The sequence below is a fragment of the Pelecanus crispus genome, chromosome 3, assembly GCF_030463565.1.
Source record: "Pelecanus crispus isolate bPelCri1 chromosome 3, bPelCri1.pri, whole genome shotgun sequence".
NCBI lineage: Eukaryota > Metazoa > Chordata > Aves > Pelecaniformes > Pelecanidae > Pelecanus > Pelecanus crispus.
In genome coordinates, this window is record NC_134645.1 from 115,851,624 (window position 1) to 115,872,129 (window position 20,506).

Here is a 20,506-nt window from a genome sequence, read left to right on the forward strand (position 1 = left end):
GGCATTTCCCAAGTTATGTTTATTTGCCTCTTATGTCCAAGTTGGAAATGCAGAAGAAAGGAGCACAAAGAGGGGTTAAACGGATGCAGGAAAAGATTCAAGCCCCAGCATCTGGTAGCAAAAAAAATGGGAGGCTTTATAGATGAGCATTCAGGTTTTTATTGCTGGAAGACAAAACTTATCAAAGAAAATAGTTCTGATAAACAATTTTCCCTCACATTTCTCCAAGCACCTGCCATCCAGCTTGGCTTTATCACTGTGAAATAACACCGGCTGCACTTCTCTGTTGCTGTTTTCATTTGAATTTCTCTAAAGTGATTCCTCAGTGAGGGATTTCCACAAGCACGATTAAAACAGGATGAAAAAAATAATTAGTGTCTTCCAAAACATTGCTTTCTTCCATCAAACATAAGCTGTGAGGATGCTCAGTGATGGAGGGGGGTGCTCTTCCGACCACTCCGGTGAGGTGTCCTGCAAATGCCCTGGCTGGGCAGGACCCTTCTTCCCAGGCTAAACTGCTGGCCATCCCTCAGGATGACTGTGTCCCCAGCTCAAAGCCAGAAGACGTGCTTTTGCTGTCACTGTCTGCAGTGGAGGCAAGTGCTGGCTCTTCTGGGAGAGGCAGATCAAAACCTGTCTGACCCATGCAAGCTTTCCACCAGACACCTGGCCTGAAAGTGGCTGGAGCAATCAGCCACCTTCAGGGACACCGCTGCCCACCAGCCCTTCCTGAAGCACCGGCGTTTTCCATCCCAACAACCATGACAGGTATCAGGAGACCAACGGGGAAAGAGTGGGCTGAATCCTTAATCCTTGCCAGCAGTTTCTTCCCTTGTTTTTTCAGTGCTGGGCTGTGAAAACTGCTCAAAAAAAGGTAAATATCACTTTAATCTCTTCCTTGAGTTAACCATGCCAAACCACAGGAAGGCAGGTAATAATTCAAGATCAGCAATAGCGCTCACATTATTATGGCAGATATTTAAAGAATAGCAGTGTGCCACACACCTCAAATACTTTAGTTTCCATCTAATCCCTTGGTGATTAAACCCCAGACGGCAGAAGGAATTTCACACAGTATTTTCAAATTCAGCATAGTTGGAATGATCCACATGAATCTAATTTAATCCCTCTTTGTTTCTCTCTCCTGACTGTGGAAACAGAATGAAAAGCAGAAAGAAAAAAGAAACAAAAGGTGAGATGCCAGAGCAGCTATGGATTTAAGTTAGTGAAGGCCCATGCTAGGTCATCGCAGGGGTATTACAGATAGGCTTAATGAACATAACACCATCAAAAGAAGAACTTCAAATAAGCCAGATGATGTACCCAGTGGGCCCAATCTTGCAAATGTGCCTACTTTCATAGAATCATAGAATTGTTTAGGTCAGAAAAGACCCTTAAGATCATCAAGTCCAACCGTCAACCTAACACTACCAAGTCCACCACTAAACCATGACCCTAAGTGCCACGTCTACATGTCTTTTAAATACCTCCAGGGATGGGGACTCAAATACTTCCCTGGGAAGCCTGTTCCAATTCTTGACTACTCTTTCCATGAAGAAATTTTTCCTAATATCCAATCTAAACCTCCCCTGATGCAGCTTGAGACCATTTCCTCCTGTCCTATTGCTTGCTACGTGGGAGAAGAGACCAACACCCACCTCACTACAACCTCCTTTCAGGTAGTTGTAGAGAGCGATAAGGTCTCCCCTCAGCCTCCTCTTCTCCAGACTAAACAATCCCAGTTCCCTCAGCCGCTCCTCGTAAGGCCTGTGCTCCAGACCCTTCACCAGCTTCGTTGTCCTTCTCTGAACACACTCCAGCACCTCAATGTCTTTCTTGTATTGAGGGGCCCAAAACTGAACACAGTATTTCACAGGACATTAAGTTCTTGTACTAGTATGCTCAAATATGCACTTCGGTGCATAATATGAGAAGGTAACTGCCTACATATGGATCTTAACGGGCAAGTGCAGTGCTTGACTGTCTTCATGTGGCACGTCCTCTGAACAGGACAGCAGAGCTGGGAGGCTGCAGAGCAGGTGCAGCAGCCCTCACAAACTCATTGCAGGACTCAGTCTGCAGCTTCTTTTCATCTCAGATTGTTTGTGAGCAGCTGACGACTTTCTAAGGTCATCCTTCCTTTTTTTCCCAAGGGTTTTCTGTAACTCAGGAATTGGTCGTTACCAGGCATTAGGACTCAAAATCATCTGAAATCTCGGCGGTGTTTCTTTGGTTGGTCATCTGGATTGCACCATCGTGTATCTCGTCACAGGTGGAAGGGTGCAATTCTTGAAAAAAGAAGTTGGGTATAAATGAGAGTAACGCCTCATTTGGTTCTTGTTGTGTGTTCCTCAATAATTGCTGAATTCAGAATTATTTTCGGTATTTATGCAATTGATCATGGGCTAATGTACAGAATACTTGAAGGCTTGAAGAGAGGAGCAGCCATGAGTCCTTCTCAAGTACGTACCCACTGACCATAAAATGTCCTGGAGTCTCACAGCATAGGCAGCTCCTGACAGAACCGTTCAAGCCCTGTGCTGAGCAGCACGCAGTGCAGCGCAGGGACACCCACCTGAGGATCACCCCAAACCAAGGGCAGGGTGCTCGCAGCCGCCGAGCCTCATCGAACCATGGCATCCTCGCAAGGAATCGCTGCAGCCTCCAGCAATGGCTGCAGGTCTCATCTCACAGTCACTGCAGGACGCGGGGCAGCACCATGCAGAGGAAAGCCTGCTGCTGTTGGGGCTACCGGGTGACAACCACGTTAAAAATGAAAACTGCCTCCTCTTGCCAGACGTCAGCCCCGAGAGCTGTAAATCTCGGGGGCCTCAAGCAGGTACTTGCTCTGTTGTCACCTATTCCTGGGTGGAGGGTGGTGTCGTCACCCGCGCCACCGCCCTTCCTGGCAGAGCAGCCGGAGAGGCATGGCGGGAGCCACAGCCCCATCCCTGCGGCCGCCGCGCTTACGTGGGCAACGCTCGCGCATGGAAGGGTTTGCGGGGAAATCAAGGGGATTACTCACGTGTAATCTTCTCCTGCAAGGAGAACCCAGCTTCAAGTATGCGAAGTTGGCAGCGATGGTGGTTGCATACACTTTTCCATTATATGTTCCTGGTCAAGTTGCTTCTAGTTCTTTAACTGTTCAGGTTCTTTAGTTTCCAACCTTGTTCTTTGCCTTGGGCCAACATTGTTGCTATTTTTTTTTTTAAGCTGGTAAAACGGTTAACTATTCCTGAAAGGCCTGGGAGAAAATGGTTATTGCTGAGTAACATTTTCATCTCTTTGCATCAATGTATCCAGTTTCAATGTAGTCAAGCTTTGGAGCACACATGAAAGGTTTGGGATTTTTTTTTTTTTTTTTTGGTTTTGCTGTTCTTATAAAAATCTGTTGGGCTTAGTACAGAGATAAGTTTTGAAAAACTGCTGCTTTGGTGGTGGTATTTTTCTGTTTGTTCCCACCCCCCCTTGCCTCCCAGGGTTTGTCGCTAAAATCTTTTAAGTATCTTTTTCCTGGTGTGGCCTTGATTTCAGCTCTATTCAGTTCTTATCTCGTGACTGCACTGAAGGTGCTCACTGAGTCTCCTATAAGGGGAGGCAGAGTGAAACCTACCGATAAGGCACAGTGGCAACTACATTAAACTCTCCATATATTTTTGACTTGAAGACGTGCTGGGCAGGAGCTGCGGGGAAAGGAAAAAAAAAAAAAAATCCTAACGGGAGGATTGATTTCTTTGTCTGTGCTGCAGGCCGTATTTCTGAGCAACGCTCCCAATTACTTCCCTCGGGAAGCAGATTAGCATCAACGCCTAAATCCCCTCCATTTTGTGATGGGGTACGCGGGGAAGCCGTGCAAGTTCACGTCTCGCACAGCCCCGCGAGCGCCTGCCTCCAGCCCGGGTGGGGCTGCACCCATCCGCCGGCTCAGCTGCCGCTACCGAATTTACCTGCGGCAAATTCACCTGCATCGCTACCAAGCCTTGGCGGGGGGCACGCTGCGGGGCACCGGGGCTCGGCGGCAGGGCCCTGCTCGGCAGGGAAGCGCGGGGTGTGCCGTGAGGCTGCTGCGCTCGCTGCCAGCCGCCGCCCCGGAGCTGCCACCGCCGCCAGCCGCCGCCGCCGCCGTCCTCCCCGGTTGCACCGAAAACTTGCCGCCTCCCGCCGCGCCGGAGATGCGCGCAGCGCCTGGCGTGAGCCGGCGCCGCGGGAGTCCCCGCGGCACCCTTTCCTCATTTGCTTTGGGGTTTAAAAAAAAGGGGAAAAAAAAAGAAAAAAACCGAAAAGCCCTAACTTTTTTCCACCCCCCTCCCCGTGCCCACGCCCACGCCGCCGGCGGGGCGGCCGCACAGCCCCGCGGAGCCGCCTCTCCGCGCTGCCCCGCCGGCCCCGCACTTCCTGCCCGCCGGCGGCGGTGGCGGCGGCGGCGGCGGCCCGGGGAGGCGGGCAGGGCGATACCAAGTGGCCCGGCTCGGCGGGAGCGCCGGCGGCGGCGGCGGGCGGGCCGCCCCTGCGCAGGGGCTCGGCGCTGCGCACGCCGCGGGGCGGCCGCGGAGCAGCGGCGCGGTGCGCTCCGCCCCCCCCCCCCCCGCCGCCCCGCCGGGGAAGTTGAGCTCCGTCCCTCGCTCTCCCCGGTCCCTCGGCGACGGCTCCTTCCTCCCCCTCCCTCCAATGCGCCTCCCGCTCATTTCCTCTTTTCCTCCCCGCTCGCCGCCGCTCCGCAGGCGTGCGGCTCGCCCGGGCGCCGCCGCGGACTCGTAGCTCCCAGAAATCGGCCGCCGCCGCGCCCAGGCCGCCGCGGGACCCCGCTCCGCCAGCCGGGTAAGGGGCCGGGGCTGCCCCGCTGCCGCCCGCGGAAACTTCGGCGGGGCTGCGGGAGAGCCGCGCTGCCCTCTCCCGCCGCGGGCACCGCACACGAGCGGAGGCGGGGTGGGGACTTCCCGGCTTTTTGGGGGGGCGGGGGGGGGTGTTTTGGGGGAGCGAGGGCTGGGAAGATCGCGGGTGCAGTCGTCGGGGCTGCGGAGCGGAGCGGATCCCCCCGGCCCCTCCGCCGCGGGGCAGCGCCCGCCTCGCCCGAGCAGCGCGGGGTGCCGGCGTTGTCCCCTGCCCTCGGACAAAATCCGTATGGGCGTCATTTGCGCGTATTTCTCGCCGTATGTGTGTGTATACTGTACGCGTATGTATGTGTGTACACAGACACATGCAGCCCGCGTGTGTATCTGGGGTTGTGCGAGTGTTGCCTGATGATAAAGGGAGTTACGCAGCTCTGCTTTATGGTGGTTAATGGTTTACCCGGCGAAGTTCCCGCCGCATGAATGTCGCAGGGCGCTTTGAGTCAACTCCTTCGGATCCAGACTTCCTATTTGCCACCTTCCCAAACGGCCTCTAAAAAACGCTGGCGTTTGCCTCTGGTGAGTAGGCTTTTTTGGCTGCCTCCTCCCCTGGGAGATGTCTGCGGCCGCGCTGGAGGCTGGATGGCTGCAGCCGAGGTCACCCCGGTCCCCTGAACCCGGGGCAAGGGGGGACAACCCTGCTCCCGGGAGGTGGTGGCAGCGAAGGCGTCTGTCTGCCAGCCTTGGTTTGCATCAGGCTGCCGGGGGACCCGCTGGAGCGCGGGGCTCCGGTGCACGATAGCTGCCGGAATACAGAGGATCGCAAGGAACGGGGAATAAAACAAGGCAAGTGCGTTTACAAGTGAGTTTTCATGCAAATAAGTTTCTGCTCGGTTTGGGAAAAGGTCGTGTAATGCATCATCTGAAACGAAAGGTTTGCTGAGAAAAACAGCTGGGAGTTCAGCAGGTCTGTGTCTCCTGCTCGCAGCTGGGTAATTTATACCTTTACAACAAAATCCTGAGTTTTTTCACAGGAATACTTACAGGCAAGCACTGGAGCTGAGCGTTATCCTGTAATCTCATTCACAAATGAAAATCTGGTAGGGACATCAAATTGTCGGGGAAAGAAAGGAGGAATCAATTACTCCTTCCCCAAAATATTCCGCAGTTTTCCCAACAGGAGCCATTTGTCATGGTCTTGGCTTCAGAGGCTCTTCTTGCAGGAGATGACACTTGAGCAAAGACCACGGGGCTATTTCAGCAGCCCACTGACATGATAACGCTGTCCTGCGTGGGGTCCCACCGGCATCAGCGGGTGCTTCCTGCGGCAGTCAGGGAGCAGAGCCGGAGAGGAGCCTGCGCGGGGCCCTGCCTGCTCCGGGGCCGAATATCTGCCTTGCTCCTGGTGTCTCGACTCATCTCAGGTGCTTCGACTGGGAGCCCTTTGATTCAGGTGAAAGGATCTTACAACTGCGTACGTTTGATTTCATCTAGTGTGGTGAGACTCGGGGGAAAAAGGTAGATGATCTCCCCACTTCTTCCCTTATGTTAGGTGGGGAGATGCTGGCCAGCCAGCAGGGCACGCGTTGCCTCTTCCTGATGCCTATTTTCTGCTTTTCTTTGTTTCTTGCCTGAAATTTAGGGTTTCTCTGTGTAGAGTTGGAAGTGTAGGAAACTGGGAGGGACAAAAAGCGTGTGCCGCTATAGAGTGGCTGTCGCAACGCTGGCAGCAGCCCTGCTGAGGAGTGAGCTATGCTGGCAAAAAAAAAAAAAAAAGTGCTTTTTTTTTGGCACAGCTTAGTCCGTTCAGGGAATTGCAATGGTGAGAAGAGTTCTGCCAGCTGCAGGAGTGGGGCTTGCTCTTACAGCTGGATGCTTGTACCGGCAGTAACTTGTGTCAGTGTAGACAAACCTTTTGAGTTATGGAATGAGGCTGTCGCTGTGTAGGTGCAGGCGATGCTTTGCTTGCTGTGTATTGCAGCTGGCACCGTGGTGCCTGGTTCTGCCACCCGAGCTCGTGGGCATGGCGATAACATGGGCCAGTTGTTGGGAGCTGATGATAGAGACTGCTTTGTAGCCCAAGCAGCATTAAACTTGGATTATGACTCTGCAAAAACAAACAAACAAAAAAAAGCAAGTGGTCTGTGATTAGAAATGGTTGCAATTAAAAATACTCATGCAATATGATTGATTTTTTTTTTTTCCCAGACAATATTCTTTTGAGTGTTGATTACTTTGACATGAGTGAGATGGGAATGCTGGTAGACCAAGGGGGCAATCTGAATTAAAATTCTGTATTGTTTGGGGGGGTTTTCTTGCTTTTTGTGACATGAGACTGTTAGGAATGAGGTCGTGCTGTCTGTGTATGGAGGATGCAGTGATACTCATGGGAGGAGGATCTCACACTTTTCCAAAGAACTGTTGGTCTTTCCTTCAAGCATGACTTCTAGGTCAGATTCAGTAACAAATGCAATATATTTTCTAGTGAATGAAAGGAAAAGTCTTTTTTTTTCTTTCCCCCGAGTGTGCTTTTCCTCATATTCCTAGGATGATTCCCATAATGTCTGTATGTGGGATCAATTTCTTGTCTGTATTAGGAAATAGTTTGTGTCCAACTTCAGTATATTCATGGAGCTTAACTTGGACAGTTGGCATGAGGTGATTTATCTTACTCATGTTGAGTGCGTTACTGTATTGTGTGGGATCTTACCCCTGGATTGTGGAAGGATTTGCTCTTGCAAAATTGTTGGGTTTTAGCTCTAATGAGCAGAAAATGTTTCAAATCAATGCCTGAAATTTCCGTTGTTCCAATAATCCTCTACCATCCTGAGAGTATAACAAATGCAAACAATTACCTTCATCAGCCTTTTGCTGTATAAAAGTTTTCACAGGTCAGTTGTGTTTTGCTAGCCTGCTAATTAACCCATTGATTTATTTCTTGACTTCCCCAGATAAATATCTTCTGCCTGTTGTCACACTCCTGATTGCAAAGTAATTGTGAATCCTTAAACAATGGGGGCAAATACCCCATGAAGGAGCTCCTTACCTCCCTGAGTCTTTCAGTGGATAGGGGAGAATATCCTCCAGCTGAACCTTCTGGAAATGTGACCTTTCTGGAAGTTCATTGTTATGTTGCTTAATGACTGGGAGACTCATAGGATCGACTGTGGGCTGAATTATGCATTCGCTTGCATTGATTGCGCTGGAATTAGAAAGCAGGAGCTGGGGGGGGGCTGGATCCATCTTGTAATCTAAGAAATATTGCAGTTCTTCTGGATTGCACTGCATGAAATATGCCTTTATTATTATTCAGAAATGCTGCTTGTAATTTGCACAGTAGGTTTGTAGATACCTGTGAATAACCAAGGTGGAAGAGATGGCAATGGTACTTTGACTATTTCAGTGTTTCTTGTCCTGTAGGTGTGTATCTTTTTAAAGTCAAAGAAAGCAGCGACTAGTTTAAGGAATTCTCCTTGGTGATCTGTTAGTTGAGATACTGTGGAAACCCATGCCAGCAGCATTCCCTGCAAAAGACGCCAGCTAGAACCTGGTCAGCTTTTCTCTCCTCTTGCACACCCCATGTTTCTTGATGATCAAAGTGCCTGTATCAAGCAACACAATCTACCTGAAATCTGGCTGGGGGAAAAAAAAAAAAAGCCAGCAACAAAACTTAGATGTAGCTAGAGTTACATACAGTTCATGCACCAGCCTTTAAGACCTGCCAGTTTTTTTGGTGACTTCCATAAATATGTTTTAGCCATATTTTCTTTCCCTGTCCTCTCTTTTCAAGGGAGATCAGGCTGCCTAAATGGGAGAGGGTGCAGCTGGATAAATGCATGTTTAACAACTGGGGGGGAAAAAAAAGATGCTTGCTAGTATTTCAGTTGCTGTAATCTTAACGTATTCAGAGAGGTGTTCTGGGCTGATGGTATCCCATTAAATATCCACTTGGGTTGGAAAACACTGGATTTGGGTGACAGGACACCTGGAGACTTCAAGGGTGGAAGGCATGGCTTGTACCTACAGAGATGCTTGCTGAAAATGAGGTGTACCGAGATCCCGACACGCTTGCCAAGAGCAACAGCTAAACTTGGGCAGCTGGTTTAGCAATTAGATTATGGTTTTGGTTTGGACAATGGGTTTATGGTAGTGAATTAACCGATGGACTAGTCAGAGTGGCAAAGGGGTTTGTTTTTGATTCCCCAACCATGCAGCGTGCCAGCATCAGGAAAATGCTTCCCACCAGTGGAAGTGCAAGAAGTGTTTCATATGAATGCCCGGAGGGTAGAGGGAGAGTGTGTGTGTATGTTCTGGTGTGCAACCACCAAATTCTTGTGATTTCTTGAAAATACAAGCATGTGATGGATGGTATAGCTTGGGTATGGGATAAAGAAATATATCTTGCTGATGCTTGAAAGTTGGCATGTGGCTCATGCAAAGTCATTTTAGAATAGGCGGGGGTGGCGGCGGTGGGAGGAGGGAGGAAAAGGAATGCCTTCGGGGGGCCGGGAGCCAGGGCGTGGGCGTGCAGCAAGCCTTCCTCACTGTGCTTCTCATTCACCTCTGCTCCGCACAGGCTAGCGTGTCTGTGCAGAAGGGATGCTTTCCCTTGCTCGGAGGTAGCAAGATTTTTTTTCAGGGTTGGTTTTGGTTTTTTTTTTTTTCCTTTTCTAAAGAGCATTGTGCACAGAATGCTCTGTTCTTGGCAGCTCACCCATGGTATTAGGGGAGAAAGCTCACTGCTTTTGGTCGTGCTGCAAATAGCCGCTGTCAAAGCCAGTTAGCATTTGCGAGGCATCCTTTCCTTTTTCTCTTTAGTGAAGCTTTTTTTTTTTTAGCAGGTAAATGGTGTTTCTCCAAAGACATTGCTTTGTCTTTCTTAAAACTTACCTGGGGAGAAGCAGAATTTCCTTTGGAGGGCAATTTGGGGCTGGTTGATGAGACCTGCTTGCATGTGAGAGGGGAGTGGGAGTTACAAGGGAGGACTTTGTGGATGCATAACCATTAGCACTGACTTTAATTATGAAATATGTGTTCAAAAGAAAGCAAGTGTACTTTGCGGTGCTTAGGAAAGGGCCTGGAAGCAACATCTGTTAAATATGTTAGAAAACGCTTGAAAACCCTGTATCCCCTTCACCAGAGCTGAAGGAAAGGCAGCAGCTTGAAACTTGGGCTTGGGAATGCAAGGCTGGCCGGTGGGTATCGTGGGCAGCTGCCTTTAGTCCTCTCCACAGAGTGGTCAAAGCACTGCCTGGGAACAAACCAGGGTTTCTGCTGTTCCTTTCCATTTCCAATTCGAGTTTCTTCTTCGACAGTCAATACCATTCTGTCTTGTGTCCCCTCTCAGTCTCCTCTCCCTGGTGTCTGTCCTCCTAAAGCTCTTGTACTGAGAGAGCTGGAGCTCCTGTACGGAGGAGAGGGAAGAAGGAAGCAGACTCAGTATAAAAGGCCCTCTGTGATTAGACGCTGCTTTGATTTTTGCTGGGCTGAGTTTTATTGCTCTTGAGCTCATGTATGTCAGCTTTGCTTCAGAGCAATTCTGAAGGGGGAGTCTTTCCAGAAAACGGGTGCTCCTGTGTGTAAGAGTTTATTAAAGGAGGCACTTATGCAAAATAAAAAGGGGGTTGGAAATGCAGGTACTTGACAGTCACCTTTTTGCGACCGATCTCTGAAAGCCAAAACTACTATGAGAAAGAGTGTGTTCCGGTGGCCAACCTCTCTCCTGGCTTTGTGCAATGAAGCCTGAATGGTTATGTCCAGTGGAGGGTGGCAGGCCAAGTCAGTCCCTGGTGTAAGCAGGCTGATTCCCCCAACTCCCATGGGAAATGATTCTCCTTGTCTTAGGTTTGATGAGGAGCAAACCCACTGAAATCAGTTATGGGAGACCTTTTCCTTTCAGTTGGCTCCCTTGCTGTTGGTAACTCATTGGCTGGGGGGGGGTTGCTGGGTGTTGTACACTCAGTGATGGCTGTGACCCCTTCTCAGGTTTTCGGGATGGGACTTTGGTCACTGCACGCGTGCCTGTCCCCCCGGGGAGCACAGTGTGAGCCTGGGGGTGCTGCGCTCCTCTGTGCCAGGCTCATCGCAGGAGCAGCAGTTCGTCCTGGGTCAGTCAGGGGCTCTTCTGGTGTTGTCAGAAGATGTATCAGAAGACCTTTTTTTTTTTTTTTAATGGAAATTGGATTTCATTCCAGCTGAGGGTAATTGGAGCTGTGGTAATGATTTGAAAGCAAATGGGAATGAGCTCTGTAAACTCCAGCCACAACTTTCTGTTCTGCTTGTGTCATGCTTCTTAAAATGGCATTCATTCCTAAAACCGGCCCTAAAGCTCTGTTACTAAGAGCTGTGTTTTTCTCAGGAGATACGCAAAGTGAGGGAAGACCATCCTTCATTTTGTAATTCATCCTCTAGTCCTCCTTTCCCATCTCCTTAAGGATGCCTGGAACCTGCAGGCAGCCCAGCCCAGCCCTGTGGGAAACCTCCTGACCCTGGTGACACTTTGTGAAGGAGCAAAGAGTCTGCCTTTGTCCTCCTCAGATCGTGAACAGCTGTGGCCGGACCCTCCAAAGCAGCCTGCAGTTGCAGGAGGAGGAATCTGTGACTCCAGTAACATCTCCCTGCCTGGCCAGGAGGAGGAGAGGAGTCTTTGCAGAAGAAAATCCTGTCGCCGATGCCTGCCGAGGTACTGCTGGATCCTCCAGAGTGGAGAACTGAAGCAGTTGCTGTGCCCTTTGCAGGAGGGGGTCTCTCTTCTCACAAAATGACTTGCTGCATGCGCGTTTTGCCAGGTTCAAGCTTCTCAGCCGCACTGACTGTGACTTCTCCTCTCTCAGATCTCCTATTGTTTGCCCGTGTCTTTCATCACCCCCAATGGGGACTGTCAGCAGGCTGTTCACAAGGTGTGTGCTGCAGCTTTCCGGAACTCCTGTCTCTTTAAGTTAAGCAAGCTGTTATGAACCGATAGCACCAGAAACAAGTGAATGTACTGAATGCTTGTTTTTATGGGCACAATTCAAGAGGCATTATCTGGAAGTGAAGATGCCCTTGCTTGCCACTTCCAGGGCTTTGGCTTGTTGCAGGACATGTTCAAGGATCTCCTTCCTTGGCAGTTGGCTTAGCCATCGTTTTCTGGAGACTGGAGCTTCACAGCCAGGTGTTCACTAGTCCCATTTGTGTTGGGAGATTTTCAGTTCTCTGCTTCTTGGTGCTGAGCTCTGTTTTCAGATGCTTGGTGGCCCTGGCTGGTGCTGGGGGTCTAGTAAGCCTCATTACCTGGCCCTGCTGGCTTTTTGCGCTTGGTGGGGAGACATGTTTCTAACAAAAATACTCTGCATTACTCTCTCAGTTTCACAAAAGCACTGCAAAACCATTTTGGGGGAAGTTTTAATATTCTTGAGCTGTATGCGTGCGAAAGGCTGAGCTGGCTATTGAATGTTAATGCCTGCTCAGGGGCTTGTAACGAGCATGTCTCCTTGTATAATAGTCATTAGATGGACAGACAAACTGTCAGCGGCTTTTAAATATCATGAGGGGTATGGCATCATGCCTCCCACTTTCCTTGCGAGCACACTCACTGTCTCTTGCCCACTGTTTGGGCGGACTCTGACCCAGGGAAGGTGTGTGGGTGCTGGGGCAGAGCGGTGCCGCAGGCTGAGCTCCTCAGGGCCAGCCACCGCTGCCACCTCTGTCTGTGACAGCATTTGTGACATCTCCGTGCTGGGTTCTGCGGCTCTGGTCAGCGCCAGTGTGACGTGGGGTTTGCAGGGTGCCCCATTTGCCCCTGTTTGTCTCCTCTCCTCCCCCAGCTCACCCTGCCGTCCGTGTCGAGACATGGAGATGGCAGGCTCTTGCTTTCCATTATCGGCCTCCATTTAAACCTAAGCTTGGCTACAACATTTCTTAATGTCAGTCAGCAGTGGAAAGAGAGGGAAAAATCCCTAACCAGAGTATCAACGGTGACAGATCGCGAAGCGTAGACTTCAAGGTGGTCACCCATCGCTCTTCTCCAGGTGTGTGGTTTCACACAAGTCATGGCTCCCACCAAGTACAAAGAGGAGGGGACTTCCAACGCTGTCACCCGAGTGTCCCTGTGGCTCCCGAGGAGGGGTTCACCCGGCTGTGTTTCAGACAGCCTTGCTGCTGGCTGAGCCCCATCTCCATGTCTCCCGGTTGTGCTGGGACAGCCTGTGCCAAGGTAAGCCATGAGCTGTGGGAGGGCTGCCTGCGGGGGAACGGCAGCCTGTCCTGGCAGAGCAGGGAAAACCCACCGGGCTGGAAAAATCTTTGTCACCTGAGGTTGATATTTTACAGCCTCTAAAGCTGTGATTGATGTGTGCAGGAAGTTTTGCTCTTAACGTTGCTTTTCCAGCTCTCTGGAGGTTAACGAGACACTGGTGCATCTGGTTTTTGCTTTGCTTTCAAGGTGGTTTTCCCCTTATAATTATAAAGATGAGAATGTGGAAATTTTTTTAAACAAATAAATGATCTGCCCAGGAGCACTAGTTTGTGATAAACTCAATTTAAACACAGCTGCACATTCTGTAGTTGGAATGTGGTTTTATATAGTGTAAAAGTGCCTCAATATGCAGAGGGAGTTAAGGTTATATAAGGCACCTTGGCTGTGCCATAACAGCATTTATCACTGTAATTTCATTTTTGAATAAATTCAGGCTTCATTCAGCCCTTGGAAAGTTTTTGAACTCTTTCAACTATTGCTCTGTCATGTCCCTCCACCTGGTATCTTAGCTGATACAATTTTGCAACCTCTTTTAATAAAAGGCAGTTGACACTATGTCCTGCATGGCTGCTTAGCAAATCTTATTTTAGCAGATACCTCCCTTTCCATGACCTTACTTATTCACTCTATTCCTCCTAAATCTTTATTGTGTAACTTGAATGTAATGTTTAGTTTAGAGCACCCTGTAAAGCAGGGAAATGCAACTGAAAACAGGGCTGAAAAGGGAAGAGAGAAACTTCCTGGACAATGAATGTGTAATGACATAAATTAGTTAATTGTATTGGGGAAAAGTTTAAAAGAGGAAATAGAGTAAATAACTGGCAGTGTTCTGTCCCCAACTGCCTGTATCCTTTTTAACTGTAGGCTGATCTCTTCTGTGCAAGTCAGACCAGGCAGTATGTGTCATTTGTCAATAGTCTTTTTGGGGAAAAAACAACAAAACCAACCCTGCAATTCAGTAAGGGAAAAATATTTAAGTGAAATTAATTCATCTTGTTCTGACACTTTAAATTAGATTTAATAAAATGTAATGCATTTAGTCATAGCAGAGTCTTCGAATTTCCATACCTTCCTTTCCTTCTTTCACGTGCATGCAGCTTCTAAGGGAATTTAGTGCAGTACGTGAGCTTATACGACTTACTTTGGTGATCAATTCTGTGAGAACGTGAACTTACCCAACTTGGCTTCTAGTCTTAGTGGTAGTGCTGTCCTGAAAAAGCCTTTGCTTAGCCTTGAATTCGTAAAGCTTCCTTCCCATTGTGGTTTCCTTTCAGTTGCTTTTGTGGAACCCAAGTTTGGGGTGTGTTTAATAAGCCAAATAGCTTTGCTTGTGTAAAACTGGCCTAAGGACCGCAGATATTAATTAGTCACTGAATTGGGCAAAGGAGATGTTTGTACAGCTTCCTTACCCCTCTGAAGCAGGACATCATGGCATGGTCATCCTCAGTGGCCAAAGGTTGTCAGCTAACTTGTGAGAGGGTCCGCTAGCAGGAGGGACTGGAGCCCAAACCGAAGTGTAACACAGAAATGCAATCTGCAGCTTGGGGTTGAAGTGAGCAAAACTCCAAAGCCAGGGGAATTGCATCTGCCTCCACCGAGAGGAATCTGTGGCAGTGTAGCCCATGACGTATTTAATGATAGGTCTTGTTGGCGTGCAGATTTCTCCTTTGCATGGGCTTATTTCGGTTTCCATTGGTTTCCCTGTTGTTCCCCTAAATCTGGCAGGGATAACTGTCTCTGTTACAATAGCATCAGCCAGAGATAACATTCTTGTACCATACACTTCAGGCTGTTCTTCAGTCAATGGTTTAACCACTACATTGCAGCTGTGTTCAATAAATAAACCTTCAAGGATGTTCAGAGTGGGGTTTTTGGAGATGTGGAACAACAGTTACTCACTGTAGACCTAAAATTCTCCTATTTTAGGTCCAAGCTTTTCACATTGTACTCCAAGTGTTTCTGTGCTGTAAGGAGCTCCAGCATGGCAGATGTGCAATGGAGATGTGCAGGGCAGCATGGAGTATTTCCTAAAATCCCACTGCAAAAATTGAGGGGATAGATGTGTTTGTTTCATAGAATTTCTGTGATTCATGTGAGCCCAACTCTGACGTCTCACAGCTAAAGCGTGATGTTCCTGCTTGGGTAGGAGCACAAGTCACAAACAGTCTTCCAGACAGAGACATAGGCCTCTTACTCACTTGGAGAGTTTACATTTAAGCACCCAGGTAAACATCTTGTTGTGCTCTCGGGACTTGTTGGCTGACTTGGTAAACCTGAATGCCAAGGCAAACTGAGGGAAAACAACCTTCTGCTGGGGCAGAGATTACACCACTATCCCCACAACATGCAGCAGCCCCACTATGCCTGTTTTTTGTTGGGTGTTTTTTGGGTTTTTTTAATGGTAGAATATCCACCGTTCTTTGTTCTGTCTTCTCTGCTGAGAGGTAGACCTGGCTTTGCATTTTACCTCACTGTTACAGGTTAAATTCATCGAGCAGTGTCAGGGTGGCTTTGTGAACAGGTGTAGGTACCAGTGATGCTGTAACATGCTTCAGGTTGCAAAAATTTGTTGTTGTCCAAATAAGCTGCAGTGGGAGAAAACCTGAAGGCAGAGAGCTGGCAGGAGTTGGACACCTTCTGAAAATGCAGGCTGCTTCACAGCACGAGAAATCAAAGTAGCATGGGAGCCTGTTCAGTCAATAGGTGCAGGAGGTGCTTCCAAAGAAGCAAACATGGCCTCCAAAGAATGTTTTGAACTCCTCTCTGTTTCCGTTTCATGATACTGTCAGTGCTTGGTGTTTCCTTCATGCTCTGGCAGCCTCCTGGTTATGGTCTTCCCTGTGAGAAGTGGTGCTTTGCTACAGTGACTGCTGGGATCTTTCATGAAAGGTTTTTGGGCTGTGTGACCATCTCAGTGCATATGTCCCATTTGATACGTTCAAGTTGAGATTCACTGTTGTTACGGTCGTGGTGACAGCTGGAAGCAGGTATAGGGCATATCTCCTGTCTGCTACCAGGGCTGATGCACCTGTGGTTCGGCTGATGGTCTGGGGCTCAAGGGAGCAACATTCAAAACCTCTGACTTAACCATGTGCCTCCTGAGATGTTCTTGGGGAGGTTGCAGGGTCTCCATACATCAGTTTCCCATTGCAGTGGTTGGATTATAATACATTTCTGAGGGTGTTGCAAGCACGTTGCTTAGGTGAAATGGTAACAGGAGAGGTGCCACTAGTAGTATCCAAGGCAGATAAAGGAGGGGCAGCAGTTTATTCTGTTAACACAACAGAAATCTCTCAGCGGTACCAGCCCCTCAGGGGACACGCAGCCTGAGGTGTATCTGCACCACAGCCATAGCAGGGTATTGAGGAGAACACTTGAATTAACTTTTATGTTAGCCAGCATCTAAATCTATAGTTGTAGCACCCTGGAGCTCAGTATGGGCTAGAAAACCTGCCCTGGAGCCAAGGGAAATGAGCCTGTGCTGGGCTGCAGTGGCATCTGGGCTCTCTGAGCTGTGCTGAGTGGTGCAAGTGATCCCTGGGACTCAGGCAGGTTGGAAATTAGCTTGTGTAGTGACAGTCCTTTGATGGACAGGGTGAACTGACTGACTCCTGGGATGTAGGGGCCTTAAGAAAACAAACCTGGAGGATAGAGTCCTCTGGGAGTTTTCTTGCTCTGTGGGTTGAATTATATGTCGAGGTGGGACGTCTCGGAGGTGCTGGTGGGCTCCGAGCGTGGTGGCTTACGGGCCTGGTGTGAAAGGTGAGGAGGAGAAAGGGAGCGAGAGGTGAGTGGGAAAAGACTGTGCTATGGAGGAAGGGGTGGGTGGACACACTCCAGAGCAGTTTGTCAGCCAGCACAAGTGTTGACACGGCTACACATGCAGTCTGCGTGCAACCACAAGCATGTGTAGAAGTGCAACAGCCAAAGGTGGGGTGCTGTAGTGGGTCATGAGCTGGCCGGCTGGGGGGGATTGGAGGAAAATTAGAATAGAACAGAACAGAATAGTTCAGTTGGAAGGGACCTACAACGATCATGTAGTCCAAGTGCATAGCAAGTGACAGGACAATTAGTTTCTTGGCTGTCCATGGCCTATTGCTACCCACATGTAAAGGGGACTGCAAAATTGTATGTCCTACAAGCCATCGACAGTTTGCATTTGCAAGAACAAACAAAAAAAACCTAACACGTTTTTATAAAATAGCAGGTTCTAGTTGAAAAAGAAATTGCAAATAAGGGAGAGCAGAGACTTCATGTAGAGCTGGGGGTTATCTCCACTGCTGCATGCAGTGTTTGCAGGCGGGTCACACCATCCACAAATGTAGCAACGTTAATAACAGTATTGATTTGTCTTAATGCAGTTATGAAAGCTGAACCTTGGAGGTGTGGGAGGGCCTTATCGGTAATCAGCATCAAGATTGATCAAGGATAGTATGAGCCAAAGGGGAACAAAATGGAGGCTAGAACAGGGCAGGGTAAAATAGCGGCCATTAAAGGAAGAAAAGTGCCCACAACACTTGAGGTTTCTCTGTCATGTAGATAGCAAGCTACTTAATATATAATGCCTATGGCTTGAAGCAAAGGAATGGGGTTAAAATCACTTAGGAAAACAAGACAAAAGGAATAAAGGTGTCTGCAACAGTTTTGGTGTAAGCTAAGGCAGGTCTGAGGACACTGCAGGACGTGGCAGAGCTGCAGTGCCCGCAGGGGAGGCAGGGGTGGGTGATGTGTGGCCGTTGGGAGGGAGTTTTACCCCTGTCAGATAGGTCAAAGCGTGGTCTGAAAATAAACATTTGTCACCTTGGTTTCTCCAGTCCCTCAATGAAGCTGCTCTTATAAGGAGGATCTTTACAAATGATTCTTTGGAGCAGTCTCCTCCTTAAGCTTTTTGCTAGCAGCTCTGAAAATAGTAGATTGATGCACTCGCCTCTTCCTGCCCAGCCTCCAAAAGTTACTGACATCTCTTCCTTTAATTCTGCTTTGTAATTGAATTTCTGCCATAAGTTGCTTCTGCTAATTCAATTACACCTTACTTTTAACTGGCAGTGGATTTAAATACTTCATGTGCTGTTAACATAGAAATTAACGTGTGCTGTCCAGTTACGCTCTACTCTGTTGGGTTGGAGCAAAGGTTTTGTGTGACTATAAGAATTTAAATAGCCTTTTTTTTCCCCCTCAAAAGTCTTTTGGGATGCCAGAATCTAGCCAAGGACTGGGAGACGTCATTTATTTTGAACATATAAATATGGTCGAATAATCTTGCACTATTCTGTAAGGTTTGTTGAACGAGAAAGGCACAACGATCTTGTACCAGCAACACAGAGGAGAAATCAGAAGAGCTTCTGCGTTGTGTTTTCTATTTTGCCATCGACCATGTTCAGTCCTTACCTTGCCTTTCCATTGGGTTTCATTGGGTTGGCAGCTTGGAGAGATAACATCCACCCCTGTATAAAATGAGGATAGTAGGTTTTCTTCCTAAAAAGATGTTGAAGCTAAGATGACTTGTTTAAATGCTTCTCTTGCTGCCAGGTTACAACATTTGTGAGTGCCTGCCTGGGGATCTCAAGAGTAATAGAAAATTTCATGGAGTCTTGGATCTTCCTTCCTGTGAGCAGGAGACTGATGTAGTTAATATCTGCACTGACGAGGGAAGATACCAGGATAAAATAGGAAAAGAATCTTTTAGAGAGCATTCACTTAGGGTTTTTCTCTTTTTCTTTATTTTTTCTTCCAGGTTCTTTGGGCCTTAGGCAAGGGTTTGTTTAAAACAGCCCCCCACATGTTGGGAGGACGTGTGTGGCAAGGTTGGTCTTCAGTAAAAGCTGGTCAACCAGCACCACCAGTGACCAGGGGAGAGGGCACCTGCAGGGGGTGGCTGGTGACCCCATGGCAGGGCAGGATGCCCTGACCTCACCTCCATGACACTTGTCTCATTCTCACGGTTTGCAGAAGGAGCTGAATTTCAGCTGGCAGTTTGACTTCGGTTCTTTTCAATTTCTTCTGGGTGATTATTTCTGAAAACCTGTGGAGAATTTGTGAGGTTTCCATAACAATGAAAAAGCAAAAAATATAGTGCTAAATTTTTTTAAAAAGGAGAAAATGGAATTGCAGTACAGTCAGTCTGACTTTTATTACAGTATTTTCCTGGAAGTTAATAAATTATTTCCCACCTAGGCATCTTCTGGGTGCTTATGAGTAACAGTCAGCATGGATTAGTCTGGAACAAATCATGTCAGACATCCTAATTTCCTTCTACAGTGGGGTAACAGGTCTTGTGGATAGAAGAGCAGATGATACGATGCATTTCAATCCTAGTTAGGTTTTTGGCACGGTTTTGATGTTCTCAGAAGGAAGCTAGGGAAAAGAAATTTTGGTGAAACTTTTGCCTTATGGATGGTGCAATGCAGATGTGCTAACCATGCTCGAGGCTTAGCTCCAGTATGTCGTCAAGCTCAGAAGTATTGGGTGGGGATTTCCAGAGGTGGACCCTGTGGCTTGGGTCATTGTAATTGATGCATTTGATAAAATACTGGTTTGGACTCAACATGTATCAAACTAGGGGAGGTGACAAGCACTTGGGAGGAGGGATTACATTTGCAAATAGCGTTGGATAAAAACCAGAAAATCAATTTGGAGGGTCCATCATTCACACCTGAAGGCATTAACGTGGGCTTGCAGTTATCCCTGGTGAATGAGTTGGCTGTACAGACTACCCAGGGTTGGTCGGAGGGGCTCCACTGAAAAATGTCTTGGGATTGTGGTGGGTCACGCAATGCTTTGCCAGCATCATCCTGCCCCAACAGCAGCAGACAGAGTCTTCCATAAACAGGAGGATGGACTTGCTGTGTCCTCTGTTGCCTCTCCCAGTGCTTTGGCACTGCTGGAGTACTGGAGCCAGCATGGGGCACTGCATCTGGGGGAAGATGTGGAGAAAATGAGAGGCCAGCGGGGATCTGAAGAACAGGACCCAAGAGGAAAGATGGGAAAGAGTGGGTGTTTGGTCTGGAGAGAAGGTGAAGGATTGTCACAACGGGTTTGCAGTGTCTAGAAGACTGCTGCGAGGGGAGAAATATGAAAGCTCTGCCCCATGTCTGTGGGGGTTAGGGCATGCGGTAATGAGTTTAAGTGGTATCATGAAAGGAAGATACTCCTACTTGTAGGGATGGTGAAGTGTTGAAGGAGCCTGTTGGGAGGCTTTGGTAATGTCTGGGATCTCTGTGGCTGGGGTTTTGTGTTGGGCAGGCCAAATGTGTGTGTTAGGTGTGGGCTGGAGGTGCCTGGGACTAGGGTCCCAAATCCGGTGGGACTTTGTTTGCAGAAGTTGTGGGGTTACTGGGTCAGACAAGGGTCTGGCAGGAAAGAAGTTGGTGTGGTGGGGCTAGAGACGTTGGGATGGAGGAGATGAATGCTTCCCAGCCGTGCCTGGCCTCGGCAGTGGGGG

General features: G+C 48.6%; 1 protein-coding gene across 1 annotated transcript in view; it reads left to right on the plus strand.

The window, feature by feature from the left end:
* Window positions 1–4,787: 4,787 nt before the first annotated feature.
* HPCAL1 (hippocalcin like 1) overlaps window positions 4,788–20,506 on the plus strand; it is a 68,436-nt gene continuing 52,717 nt past the window's right edge. The window contains exon 1 of the mRNA XM_075706876.1: window positions 4,788–4,818. The gene's annotated coding sequence lies outside the window, so the exon portion shown is untranslated. The remainder of the gene's footprint in view (window positions 4,819–20,506) is intronic.